The sequence below is a fragment of the Cloeon dipterum genome, chromosome 4 (genome assembly GCF_949628265.1).
Source record: "Cloeon dipterum chromosome 4, ieCloDipt1.1, whole genome shotgun sequence".
Taxonomy (NCBI): Eukaryota; Metazoa; Arthropoda; class Insecta; order Ephemeroptera; family Baetidae; genus Cloeon; species Cloeon dipterum.
The window spans coordinates 10,603,363-10,616,707 of record NC_088789.1 but is presented as its reverse complement, the minus strand read 5'-3'; the positions used below and the strand labels follow the sequence as shown (position 1 = coordinate 10,616,707).

General features: G+C 36.8%; 1 long non-coding RNA gene across 1 annotated transcript; it reads left to right on the top strand.

The window, feature by feature from the left end:
- The first annotated feature begins 1,033 nt into the window (after positions 1–1,033).
- Positions 1,034–2,708, top strand: LOC135944172 (uncharacterized). The gene is made up of 2 exons (XR_010575283.1): positions 1,034–1,411; positions 2,297–2,708. It is a non-coding gene; the product is annotated as an uncharacterized LOC135944172 (long non-coding RNA).
- The last annotated feature ends 10,637 nt before the right edge of the window (positions 2,709–13,345 follow it).

Sequence of the window (13,345 nt, the reverse complement as noted above, 5' to 3'; positions counted from 1 at the left end):
GAGAGGGGTAGCATGACGGGAGGAAGCGGAATCGCAACTCGTGGCGCGAATGCACCCTTAGCAGCCGATGATAATAAAAAACTAATAACCTGTATTTAAAATGCCAAATTTTGCAAATTATTTTAAACCAAAATTTTTTTCCACTGCATTTTTTGCCTTTGTAAGGGGTTTTCTTCAACGCCTCTTAAAATTAAAAATAATCAAAATGATTAATTTTGTACAGTTATCATTTTGGATTTAAATACATTTTCCTTTCCTTTTCAGCACTTTGTATTCCTGCGGCGTAGTGTCTAGAATATAGTTGTTTCTTGAGTGAAATCGATTAAAGTTTTGTTTGATATTGATTCTTTTTAATTTTTAAATTTGAAAATAGCTTAATAGGATGGGTCACGGCTACGCAATACAGAGTGGACACTTGCAGACTTTGCATAATCTCGCATTGTGCTGGGCAGCCAAAATGTTTCAGCCCCTCTAAAGATTCACCAAAAATTACTCTTTAAAACAAAATTCTACTAAGCCACGGTTAGAGCTCAAGGTGATTTTGAATCACTGGCGATCAACTGCACTGAGTGCTGCAAAACCAAAAAAGAGAACGTTTAATCCTATTTTCAAAATTCACACAAATCATTTTTATTTTGCATTTGATTTTTTTGTTTTATTTATAAATTTAACACCGAACAAATTATTTTCTATTTCAATTAATTTCAAACGTTAAAGATCAGGCTCGAATAAAGGAAAATATTGACACACACAAGGAGGTTTGTAGCTATAACCTTTCCATCATTAAGTTAAAATAGTATCTACACAAGATTAACGAAATTCACTCGCGGATATTTTATAATTAAATATTTTCACTTTAAAACGAATTTTTCCTAATTAACAATTGCAAGTGCTTAAAAATGAACTTTTTTTAAGAATTTTTGTTTTTAAATATTCTGGCTAACAAATATTTATTTTTAAAATTAAAAATATTGCAATTAATTATTTTTCACGATATTGGCAAAAACCTAAATAATTTACTCCCAGTGTTTAGTCAATCACGCGTTTAGTCTACACATGTGCCGCTCGACGGAAGGTGGTGGGGTGGTTTTCTGGGTGTATGCGCGCCTCGCACCCCCGGCCTGTGTCGAAGGGATGCGTCGCGCCGGTTCTGCTTCTCCCCGGCAGGGATGATGTGCGCTGGTGACAGAGCGGAGCTGCTGCGAAGGCGGGGTCTTGGTAATTACTTTCGCCTGAATGGTCCCCCTGCACTCGGCTGCTTCAAAGTTATTGGTTCTCGCGGGAAGCCATTGTTTGGCGTGCCGGCACTGCTGCCAGATGATATTCCGAGAGCTCGCGGTCTCGCATCGTCGGCGACCCTGGGCCCGCTCCACGGACTGATTGCCTAGCTGCCGATCGCACTTTCAGCAATGTGAGTAGCAGGGCCTTTGTTGGGGCCTCCCGCGGCCTCCACATAAATGAATGGGCCCGCAGGTGCATGTCTTTTACTGGAATTCAATTTTATTTTGCCTTTTTTTAAAATTTAACTTATGTTTAAATGGTCTTCCTTTAAAGATTAACCTTCCAGTTTTTACGCAGTACATACATATAATGTCAAAGAGATATATTTTAATTGAAATTATTTTATATTTTTGGTCCGAACATTAAATTATCTAGTGAATCTGCACTCACAGTTTATAAATATATAAAGTAGCAATAAGGCTTCATAGTTACAAAGTGTAATTGTTGTTGAAATAAGAAAGAGAAAACCCAGATAAAATAATTTTAAAAGTATCTTGCTTGTCTTGAAAAAAATATAACTGCGTTTTTCACTGAAAACCACGCTGAATTTTTTAATGTTTTTTATTTTTTTCTTTAATTTTATGGGAAAAATAGTGTTGTGCTGATTATTAACATCTTTTACTATTTTACTCTTTTATTTGTTAGAAAAGTATTTTTAAAATATAATAGGAAATACTCTGACCTATATTGTTAAGTTAAGAAATAGCTAAAACAAAGTAGTTTCTGCTTTTTCGATTGTCAGACAAAAATCAATTCTCCCCTTTGAAGATAAACAATGTAATTATCAATTACCTAAATTGCAATTTTTTAGAATAATGACATACAAATTGCTGCCTCTATACATCTCATTTAGTAAAACGCGTCCTCCTTTAAAAAATCTAATTTGTAAAAATTAAGGCAGATCTTTACTTTCCTGTACCATATACATTTTAAATCACACCACGCTATTATTTTATAGTTTTATAATAAAAAATTGATTTTTTTTCAACGTAAAGCCAACAATTTTTTGTTCCAGATCAATTTTTTCGGGAATTCTCTGGTGGGCCTTGTCGCGAAGAGCTAAGATCGAAGGCGGTTAGCTTCAAAGTTAAACTCTGGAGATATCTGCGGTTGACATCAGCTGACAAGCAGTGATCCATCATCTCACTCGCCGACGACCCCTGAAATGCATTTGGCCGCATCGTGTGACGCAAAGCGTTCCATCTGCGTCCTCCCCATCAAAACGAGTATAAAATCTTAATAAGTGTGCCTGGTCCAAGTTTGAGGGAGAAAGAGAGGTTTCAGGGTAGATGAGGGTTATTCTATTTTAACTTTAAGCTTCACCAGGCGTAAAAATACCATACAAAATGTCAGTCTTTATTAGTTATACATTATTTCCCAAAATGAAAAATAAATTGGATTTTTTTCCATTCCTCCAGCACAACTTCCTCAATTTTGTGTTACTTCAATTTCACAGACAATTGCATGCGAATTCACAAAGAATCTTTGGTCACTGGTTGCCTGTATACGATACAATGGCTTTTGTTAATACGAATACACAGAAAAAGTTAACCTTTTTCACCTACTCCCTTCAGTATAGAACCAAGTTGGCAAGGGCATCGCAAGGACCAGACAAAAGGAGCGCGAGTCAAAATAATGTTGGAGTGACTGATTCTTAATAGGAACTTTTCGGTAGCTGCTGCCTGTCAAAAGAGTGAACAGCAGCCGAAACAGTTGGTGGTAAAATGGATTCGTAGGTGGTTGTGCCGCCCGGCCGGGTCTTCTCTAATAAAAATATTATCACCGCTTGATCTGTGCTTATAAATAAGAGATGCATATCTTAAATTTAATTCAGTAAGAGCGGAATAAAAGTCGCGGCTCCCCGCGTGTGATGGATTTTTTGAAAAGTGCCGGCTGGACCTCTTTTCACTCCGCCAACAGCGGGGCATGTGCTCAGATTTTTGTCGCAAATGCTTAGTTTTCTATCTTCATCTCTCCTATCATGTTGCTTTCCAGTTTGTATGTGATATAACAGAGAGGAGAAACTGATTTTTTCTAAGACCTCAAATTAAAATAAAACTATAATTTATATGGCTGCCTTTTTGCGGTCTGCAGGAATGTAATAATTATATATCACTAACTTGTGTGTCGTGTTCTTTTTTGAGCTTATTGTTTAAAGACATGGGGATTTTTATTCATATACACTTCAAGTTGAAATAAAAATTATTAACATTTGCGGGTTCTTTGCTCCAAAAAGAGAAAATTCTTTCATTTTAAATTTGCACTTGGCCACCCTCCTAACAAAACACATCAGTTTTAGAGCTGTTTGAGGTATTTCCCAGTTATTTCTAAAAAAAAAAATATCTAGGTTATAAACTAGCCAATCCAATATTTTCCAAATTTTCCAGCTTCTTATATTCCTACTTCTTAAGTATTATAAGTCCTACTTCTAATCAGATCCTTTATATCCAGAAAATTGATCCATCAGTTTTATTTCAACGCTTTTATAAAAAGCGTGAGTACAAATATTTTGACTTCTTAAAATCCCATCATAAATTCCAGCGTGCATACAAAGGAAGAAAGAAAAGCTGCCCCATGCTCAGTTGGTTATATGTGCACGGGGCCCAAGTAGCAATAGTGTCGGCAGCAGCAAAGAGAAACGCGGGGGACCTATAGAGGGGCAGGAATATAGATACATTATATCCATCGAAGGTGCAGAAAAACGCGAGGGTGGTTCTGATCAGCTTTGCACCCCCCTTACATCATTGCCAAGGCAGCAGTGGAGAGAGTACATAAAAGGTTTCACAATATTTTCCAAACACAACTCTCAGTCAGCCGGCAGCGTAGGAAAGCTTAATGCTAATCCGGCGCTTCCACAGCACTATAGGCGTATAACGCGCTATCCAGCAGCCAAAATTCTGACACACACACACCAACCAAGCAGCAGCAGCCTTTTACTGCGTATACCAGCAGCAAGTGCTCTCTCCGAGTTTGGCTCGTCACCATGGCAACTGCACCCCCAGCGTCTCTGTCTTCAATCAATTGTTCAAATGGGCTCGAAATATATACAAGATTCACAGAGTGGAGACTGCGAAACCAGTAGTAGGGCAGACACACAGTTCTTATAAGAAAAGGGAGAGTGCACACGAGAGGCGTCAAAAATTTGGGGGAGGCCAGAAGAAGAGTTTATTTTTTGTAATTTTGTATTAATTTGGAATAATGTGCTATTATCCAACAAATGGTAATTATGTATGTATAAAGGATAACAGATTTAATTTAGGTTTGGTCCTAAATTTTTAACTCAAAGATTGTATATTTGAATTAATATTTTAAATAAATTTAAAAATATAACATTTGAATCAGCGGAGCAAAGATTTTATATAAAAGACACTCTAAATCCATTAAAAACTTCTGTAAAAGTTTTTGTGTATCAATCATAACAAAAATTGAGGCAAAATAATACCATAATATAGCGAAAAAATCACACATAGATCACATTAATCCCAGATCAAGAATGGGTAATAGGATTCCAGCATGTCAGCACTCATTGAGTTTTTGTAGCTCAAAATATGTTAGTTGATTTTCAACTGTGAAAGGAAAAAGCAGTAAATAATAACTTATTAGCATATATAACCGTATTTTGACCACGATATATACACACAGGCCTTTAGAACCAAAGTTGATTTCCTTGAAGATCCCCCAAGAATATCTTTAAGAATTATATTTAAAATCTACTTTAATGATATAATAGTGATTTCTAAACTGAGGAGTTAGCAGAAAAAAACATTCTTAATATCTCAAAATCAGAGTTCAAAATGCAGAACTTTTGTATGTGTTCTTTCTATCTCATGCGCATAATCAGAGAAGAATGCTCGTCAGCTTCCGCAGCGCAAGACGAAAACAGAGGCGCCTCTGTCTTTTCAAAATCGGCGTCCACAGAAGGCATTTTACAGCTTTAGGCTTCTGCTCGCTGAAATTGGAGAATTTTATGGAATGCTGGCTGCCGGTCTGATCTCACGGGAAGGCACAGAAAGTGCATGTTTCAGCGAGGGCTATCGCCAAGTGCGATCGCGCCGGCGCCTCTGCCGGAATGGGATGCCGGCCGCTGATGGGGGACGATTCGACGAAACCGTCCTCGTCCGCGCTCAATGGGTGCAATTCAGCTGGAGATGGCCATCGCAGAAACGTGGCGGCATCCGAGCATTCACCAAACTCACATATTTGCGTAAAACAAGGAGCTGCTGCTTCTTCTGGCGCGCTTGCTGCGAAGCTGCTTTACCGGAAAATGAGCAAACAGCTCGCTCAAACTAAACTCTGTCAGTCGGAAAATCGCTTTAGTCACGAGCAATTATTCCCGAGCTTCTTTCTTGCGGCCTTAAAAGTAAATGTATTTATTGCGAATTAATCGTTACGACATCCCTTTTATTTTTAATTTGGTTAACAACTGAAATCTTCCAAAAATGATTCTGAACTTGAAAGTGATTTTCTCTCAGAATGTGCGTTGTGATTTATATAATAATATTCATATCTCGGCAAGTATATTATGTTGATGACACGCAAGGAAGATATTAAAATATAAAAGACGCTACTTGATCTGCTCTGCTCTCGCAGCGAGCCTCTTCTCGGGTTTCAATTAAAAGGTTTTTCATATCAAAAATTAAAATCAAATCTCTCATAAAATACACTAGCGGCTGAGTAAAGGGATTGGGGAAAATACACATACTTGAAGGAGAGACGTCAACTGTACAAGTCTCTCGACGCTGTATCGCAGACCTGTATCTTTTTATAATAAGAAGCCGACGACACTCTTTTATATCAGGAGAATTTTGAGATGTGCGATGGTGTTACCTTTCTGTATATATCAGAAAGCTGTGCCAGCTACATATTTATTAATTTATCCGCTGCGTCAGAGATTTCATGTGAGCTTAAATAAAGATTTCATGTGTATATCAATTAAATTAGATATTTTTTACATTCGCGGAGTTTGAATTAGATTGTATTCGACTTATCTTCAACTGGCCTAATTTTTGGAACAATGTCATTTTTAAATTATACTCTTCTTTTTTGATGAACAAGTTTTTTTACTGCATTTCACTTTTTAATTCTAATTACTAAAGTAAAATGAAATTCAAATTATTTTAGTGCATATTTAAAAAAAGTGTTTTTCAAAACACTTTTAATTCGTTGAAATTCAGTGTGCAAGTACAAAAGTGGACGTGGACACTTTCTTGGTTGCACATGATATAGAAAGTAGGCGTCGTAAATCGGTATTAAAATGGAAATTTTACATAGTCTTCACGTAAGTTTTATCTGATATAAATTAGATTAATATAAACCAAGATTTTAACTGGTTTGAAATATAATTCGTCCTGTCTTGTCCTGTTCCTGATAACTATATATTTTCTTTTTCTGCCGAAATTTTTGGAAAAAGCAGAAATTCTGGTTTCTTGTTACCATTTCATATGTCTCTTGGAATACGCTCTAGTACAAAAGCTGGATTTGCGGATACGCAATCTATTGTGCAAGTACCGCCAAAGGTTGCCCTTCTCAAACACCCTGTATGTTGCTTTTTCCATTGATTCTCTGTGTGCGTACAAAGGCCTGCCATCCTGGCTGCAAGAGAATAAAAGAGTGGTATGTTTGTTGAATTTCAAAATAACAAATAAATTTAGGCATAAAAACTCGCAGTTGGAAAATATATCAAGAGCTGTGCTGTAGCGAAGATGATGTTTCTTTGTTAGACCGCAGCGTATCAATTTCAACAGCTAATGCATTTTCATTGGAGGATCACTTGTTGTTGACTGAGCGCAGTTTCGGGATTAAAGGCATAAAAACTCCGATAGGGGTCTGTGTGCACAGTGTGTGCCTTAAATTCATTATATTAAGTTGATATATAGTAATAACTGAATGAGACTCACGCTTCACAAAAATCATGAACCAAATTCGAGACATATATGATTTGGGGCGCAATTTTTATTTTATTGAGTGTGAATTACTTTCATTCCATTACAGCAGCAAAAATATTTAAATGATGGGTTTATTTGCAGTCATAATTTCATTTTACAATAAAAATAAACCTCTGCTCAGCACTCCTCGTGGGCTATGAGCTCACTGGGTCCCATAATAACACCACCGAGCGGATATCATGGGGACCGAGTGTCCGCAGAGGAGACAATGTGGCCATCTTTTCGCCTCCCTGAACCGAGGTCTTTGATTGACATTGACACGCCAGACATTTGTCCCTAAAGCCGCTGGAAAGGTGCGAAAACCAGCAAGTGGCGAGTCGGCACCGATGCGCTTCGCTTCCCAGCCCGTTGAGTTATTTTAACATTTCGATTCCCTTAATAATTAACCACCTTTTGCCATCTCTGACACATGGCATCCAGTATTAGATCCCCGAACTGCTTAAATATCTTAAATTGCTTAGACACTCCTTAATAATGCGAGCTAACGGGCTGGTAAATTTTATATTATTTCGATTTTATCTTAAATAAAGATCTTTAAACGTATGTAGCTTATTGCCGATCAAAAGTAGAAGAACATAATTTTCCAACTTACAATTTTAAAAGTTCCCCAACTTATTCAAATCTGGAAATGTACAAAAAATATGGTTATTGATCCGCGCACCTAAAACCATATCATTGACATCTTTTAAATCACTATATTACTCACGCCAACAAGCAAACGAAAGATCGTTTCTTTTTCCGCTGCTAACCACACTCGTTCAATTTTTTCGTGCCAAGGAACCCATTGAGCTTGTCTGATCTCTTTAGCGGAAGCATTTCTTTACTGAATCAAGCATGTAGCTGAAAAAAATTCACCCAAACATCAAAATGTAATGCAAAAATCTCTCTAATTGAGACCGTGTATATAAAAATCACACTAGGGCTGCAGCATCAGCAGCAGCAAGTCCTGCTCTCGCCGCCCCTTTTGAAAACGTATAGCCAAAAGAGTGTGTGGTTTTGAAAGAGTCGAGAGAGATCAAAGGATTGTCGCTGGATCTGTGCTCGAGTGGTAGTATCCACTTAAGCAATGAGATATATTTTGTTCAAACTCTTCTTTGAACCCGCGCGTCTCGAACGAATAAATGAGAGTCAAGTATTGACCCGCGCGCGCTTTACCCTGGAGTTGGCGATGCGTCAATTAATTTTATCTCCGTGATTTGTCAGCTTCAAAGGACCTCTGACACACGCGCAAACACGCATGTTTCTCTCCCCGGCGACGATGTGTCTTGTACGTTCTCGTAAGTGACACTTTTAATTGCACTGAGTTGGATGTGTGCAATGATATTAAAGCACCTCTAGATAATTAATTCAACTAAAAATATGATTTATTTTTCAGCTCAGTACTTTTTTATTTAAAACGACACATCATGCAATTTTCTTAATTGATTTTGTTCTCGAAACTTATTTTATGTCCCTGACGTTTCTTCAAACATTTTAAATCAATTTTGGTAGAATTAAAAAAATAGTAATAAATTCATAAATTTATGCAAAAGAGCTTAATATAAAGTACTGACGATGCTGTACTATTTTGTATTACAAGTACAATGATTGAAAAACGTTGAATTTAAAAAAATATTTTAGTCTATAGTTAAAAAAAATGAGATATTTGATTATGTCCTGAAAAATTAATTTAAATTGCACACTTCTAGGTTGAATTACATAAAATTGTAAAAATAATCCGTTCAGGGAACTTGGCTAAATTATGAAAGCTTCATATTATGTAAAACTACCCAATGACTTTTACATTTTATACTGTCTGTGGATTTATGGCAATAGTGGGATGGTTGGCTTGAGAGAAAAATCAATCAGAGCTATGGAACAATTTTTTTAATTAAATGGGTTAAATGCTTTTAAGTCTCCTGCTAATGATCATGTTACTGTAGTCCCGCGGAGCTAATGACTCCTGCGCTCTTTCCTCTTTCCAAGATTATTTCATGAAAAAGAGTGTGCTCGTACAGCTCCATTTATAAATTTTTCTGGTGCTTTGCTGAAAGTCATCGAGCGGTGGCGGTGAAATGGGTGCGTGAATATGATAAAACTAAATTTGAGAAATGTAAATTAGTCTCATTAGAGAAAAATCAAATGACAGTGTGCGGCACTTTGAAGAGCCAAGCGCGTCTACCACTCGTTTTTTCACTCTCTCGTCGAATTGAATCGCGACGATGACTCGACGCATATTGCCGCGTGTGAGAATGCATGCGTATATCAAAGGAAGGAACGCACAGTAGCTATCATTGGGCATGCTTGGCTGGTTCGGAAAGACCTCTTGCTGTGCCCCAAGTGCTGGGCGGTGATTCATTACATTTTAACCGCGACTCCTAAATGAATTCATTCCGCTTTTCTCCATTTTGCAGATCCAACCAGAAGCCGCAAATTTTCCGCACTGAGAGATATACTGCTCCTTACAGTGTCGTAAACGTGAACTATATTGCGTGCTACTCTTCTCTGCTTTAATGAGACATAATATATTTGACCAACAGGACATTTTAACTGAAGGAAAAATTAAATAACGAATCTGAGGTCATAGGTCTTTATATCGAATTGTTTGGCTGAATTGCGAATTGAAATAAAACACTATCTTGAAATTTTATTTTGATAAAATTTTAAATTAGATATTTTCTTTTCAATGCCGAAAGTAACTTGTCTAATGCCCTTGTTGGTAGATGCTAATGAAGGCAGAGGCAGACGGGTGTCAAAATATTCACAGTTAAAATTAATTACTTTCCAGTTTCTTAAGTAATACAAGCAATTTATTTTCTGTTTTACAGACATGTCCTAGTCAACTGAGAGATGCAATTATTTCTACCTAAAAATAATCTAATTCCATTAAAAAAAAAACATTTAAATTACACGCGTGCCATTTAACTGATAAAATTGCGTTTGAAAATTTTGCCATCATTTGTAATAGTGTTCTCAGAAATTATAAATAAATCCTTGATCATAAATTAATTCTGATAAATATTGAAAGCTGTATATTTTCCCTTACAATTATAAAGGCCTTATTTAAATTGATTTACTCAGGGAAATCTTCTTGTCAGAAAAATAACAAGAGGAGCTCAAGGCTCAAGTGGTGTTATTTAAATTAAACATAATAACATTAAATTGTCATAGTCCTAGGCAAAATTTCATTTATTTATATATTCCTTTCAAGTCAATAACATTCTCCTAATGGTAATTAAAATGATGTGATAAGATCTGCTTCCAATCTGAACAGCGACATGAAGAAATAAAAGAGTCCTTGACGTTCAGCAAGTCTGACTAATGTGAAAATTATGTGTGGTACCGAGAGAGTGATATTCACACGCGGTTCTTAGCAAAAGATGGATCACCCTGGCGATGCAGCATTTGCTCTCGGCCAGTGTATTAAAAGTACACACATATGACTATCTCAAGTGTCATCTGATTGCTTATCAAGCAGAGTAAATGGTCGCGGGTGGTCTGACCTGTCAACATATTTCCCTGCATTATTGCGCGCCTGCCACTCGCCAAACTCGCCGATTATGCCCGGTATTGAATTATTATTCTGTGATAGAGAAAATATTCTGTTTAAAACGTCAAGCGCGACACTCGAGAGGACCAGATCACTTTTCGATTGATGCCTTATTTAGACTCGGCCAGCTTTTCAGCTCAGACGTCTCATACGTCAATATCAGAGAACAAAGGCTCCAAACTACCTCACAAGTTGAAACCCATCAAAATCGATCCAAGGAAAATTGATGGGCTTATAAGTTTGCTAAAGAAAATAACATGCTAATCGGATTTCTGCACAATGATTTAGAAAGTCAAAAGATTATTTATAAAATACATGTAAAATTATACATTTGACAGAATATTTTTTGTACACGAATTTTTATAAATTTAACCCGCATTGTTAGCTCCTTACATGGTTGACCTTCCAGCTCGTATATAGCCTGGAGACATTAATTATTAGCCATTTGTAAACGAAGCAAATTTAATTGCAAATTTGATACATCATTGTGATAAAATGCCTTCAGCTGCTAAACAAACAAAGGGAAAAACTCGCGTTGATAATTATCTGCCTTTCTTGAAAAGCAACACGTCTGCGCTCTTTTAATTAAGAGGCTCTCGTCACCTGTATGAAGATTCAGCATCTTGAGTCATTTCATGCAAGTGCACTCTGCTATAGTGAAATTATAAATAATATTGTCTTCTCCGTCTTCTCCGAGTATTCCCACAATAAAAATTGAATTCTCGCAGCTTTGAACATATGCGCAGTGTTTAATCTTCCATCTCGGGCACGGTTCATACGTGTATGTATTTTTTCTCTGAGACCAGAGACGCGCGACCGTGCGTCGTCAATGTCGTCTCAATATAGGATGAGGAGAGATCTCTTCTTTTATTTTTAATTCCCGAGTGCCATCATTTATAATAACAAGTCTGGTGAATCTGATTTCAGCACCATGGATCGAACGAGCGCGCACACACATGTCCAATTATATTTGACGTGTGTTACTCCATCGAAGTTATTTTTCAGTCAATTGATCACCAAGAATGTGATTGATTTGTACACAAAATGTTTAATAGGCCCGCTTTTGATTTTAATCTAGGCCGGCCTCATTAATATATTGCTATGAACTCAAAATGTAAGCCAAGCACCTTGAACACCTGGTTTTCACGTGTATATCCTAAAAAGCAATTATTAGCACGGAAAAAATTGTCTGCTCAGATAGCTTAAGTTGAATGCTCTTCGTTTAAAATAAATCATTTTATTTAACAACAATAGTCCATTTGGCTGTTTGTTATCTTATATCATAAATATATTATTGTTTAAAATAATATTTCTTTTAATTCAGGGTTTTTATTACTATTAATTAGTAAAAGGTTGTAAAGTTAATAATCAGCAAACTGGAAAATTAATAAATTAATTAGATTCGCTGTAAGAATAAGTATTTTATTAAATTTCCAATTATTCCACAAAGTAATTTTGGAATTTAGCCTAGCATAGGCCAGGAAAATTAGTAAATGCAATTTATTCTATCTCAGAATTTTATGAGCTAGGTTAAAACATATTCATTCATTTGTAAAACACGTGTTTCGGAGAGAACATTTTATTTTGATTTGGTCTCTCTTTTTATTACTATTCTCAAGAGCAATTTTCCGCGGATTGCATAATAATCTTGGAAAATATTTGCTTCAATTTACTAGAAAAGAAAATAAAAGCACTGGCTCACTTTGAAACCAACTTGAAAATCAATTTGTCACCGCGAAAATTTATCAGCGAAAGCGTTATTAATGGTGGCGCGGTTGACAGCTCTTTTATCGCGCCCTTTGTGCCTCTGGACGAATTATTATTTTTTTAATGTACGTTCGTGCTGCGACGCCGAATTGTTGGTCAGGTTTTTGACGTGCTACTTTTTATCTCGCTCATTCTTTTAATGGTTTCGTGTGCTGATAGAGGTGAAGGCAAGGTGTTGACGCAGTAATAGCAATTCCGTGTCGCTGCAACGCAGTCAAAACTTCCTGCCTGCTTGTAATTCGTCATATTTTGGCGGCCCAGGAAATCGGGTGCGTGGACGCACTCACCTGATGAATATAATTAAGATGTGTCGCACACTTCCCACGAAGCAGCGAAGCTGATAATTGCTAAATAACAATTTTTGTTTTCAAAAATGTCGATTTTTCATGCCCATTGACGTACAATCATTTGGGCATAGTTATAGTCTTTTCATTTGGTGAAATCAACCCTGTAATTATAAACTCTACCTCTCCAGCTCGACGCAAAAGCAAGCACGACTCATCTCTCAGGAATAAAACGCGTGTGAACCCAAATGATTCACAACAACATTAATAGATTATTCAAAAGCCTCGGCAGAGTGGCTGTGCTGACGAATGAATAAAAAGAAGAAGCAGCAGCGCAGCGTCCAGCAACAAAAGTGCCCGCCGACTCGCGTTGTTGGTGCAGCAGCAGCTCATTAGTGGGAAATATATTCCAATTTTTATTCCCGCCGTCCATATATAGCGGGCGAAAAGAGAGGCAGAATAAAAAAACCAAAACGTAATACTAGTGGCCGTCATCGTAAAAGATCATTAGCCAGCCATGCTGCTGCTGTATTTTTAAT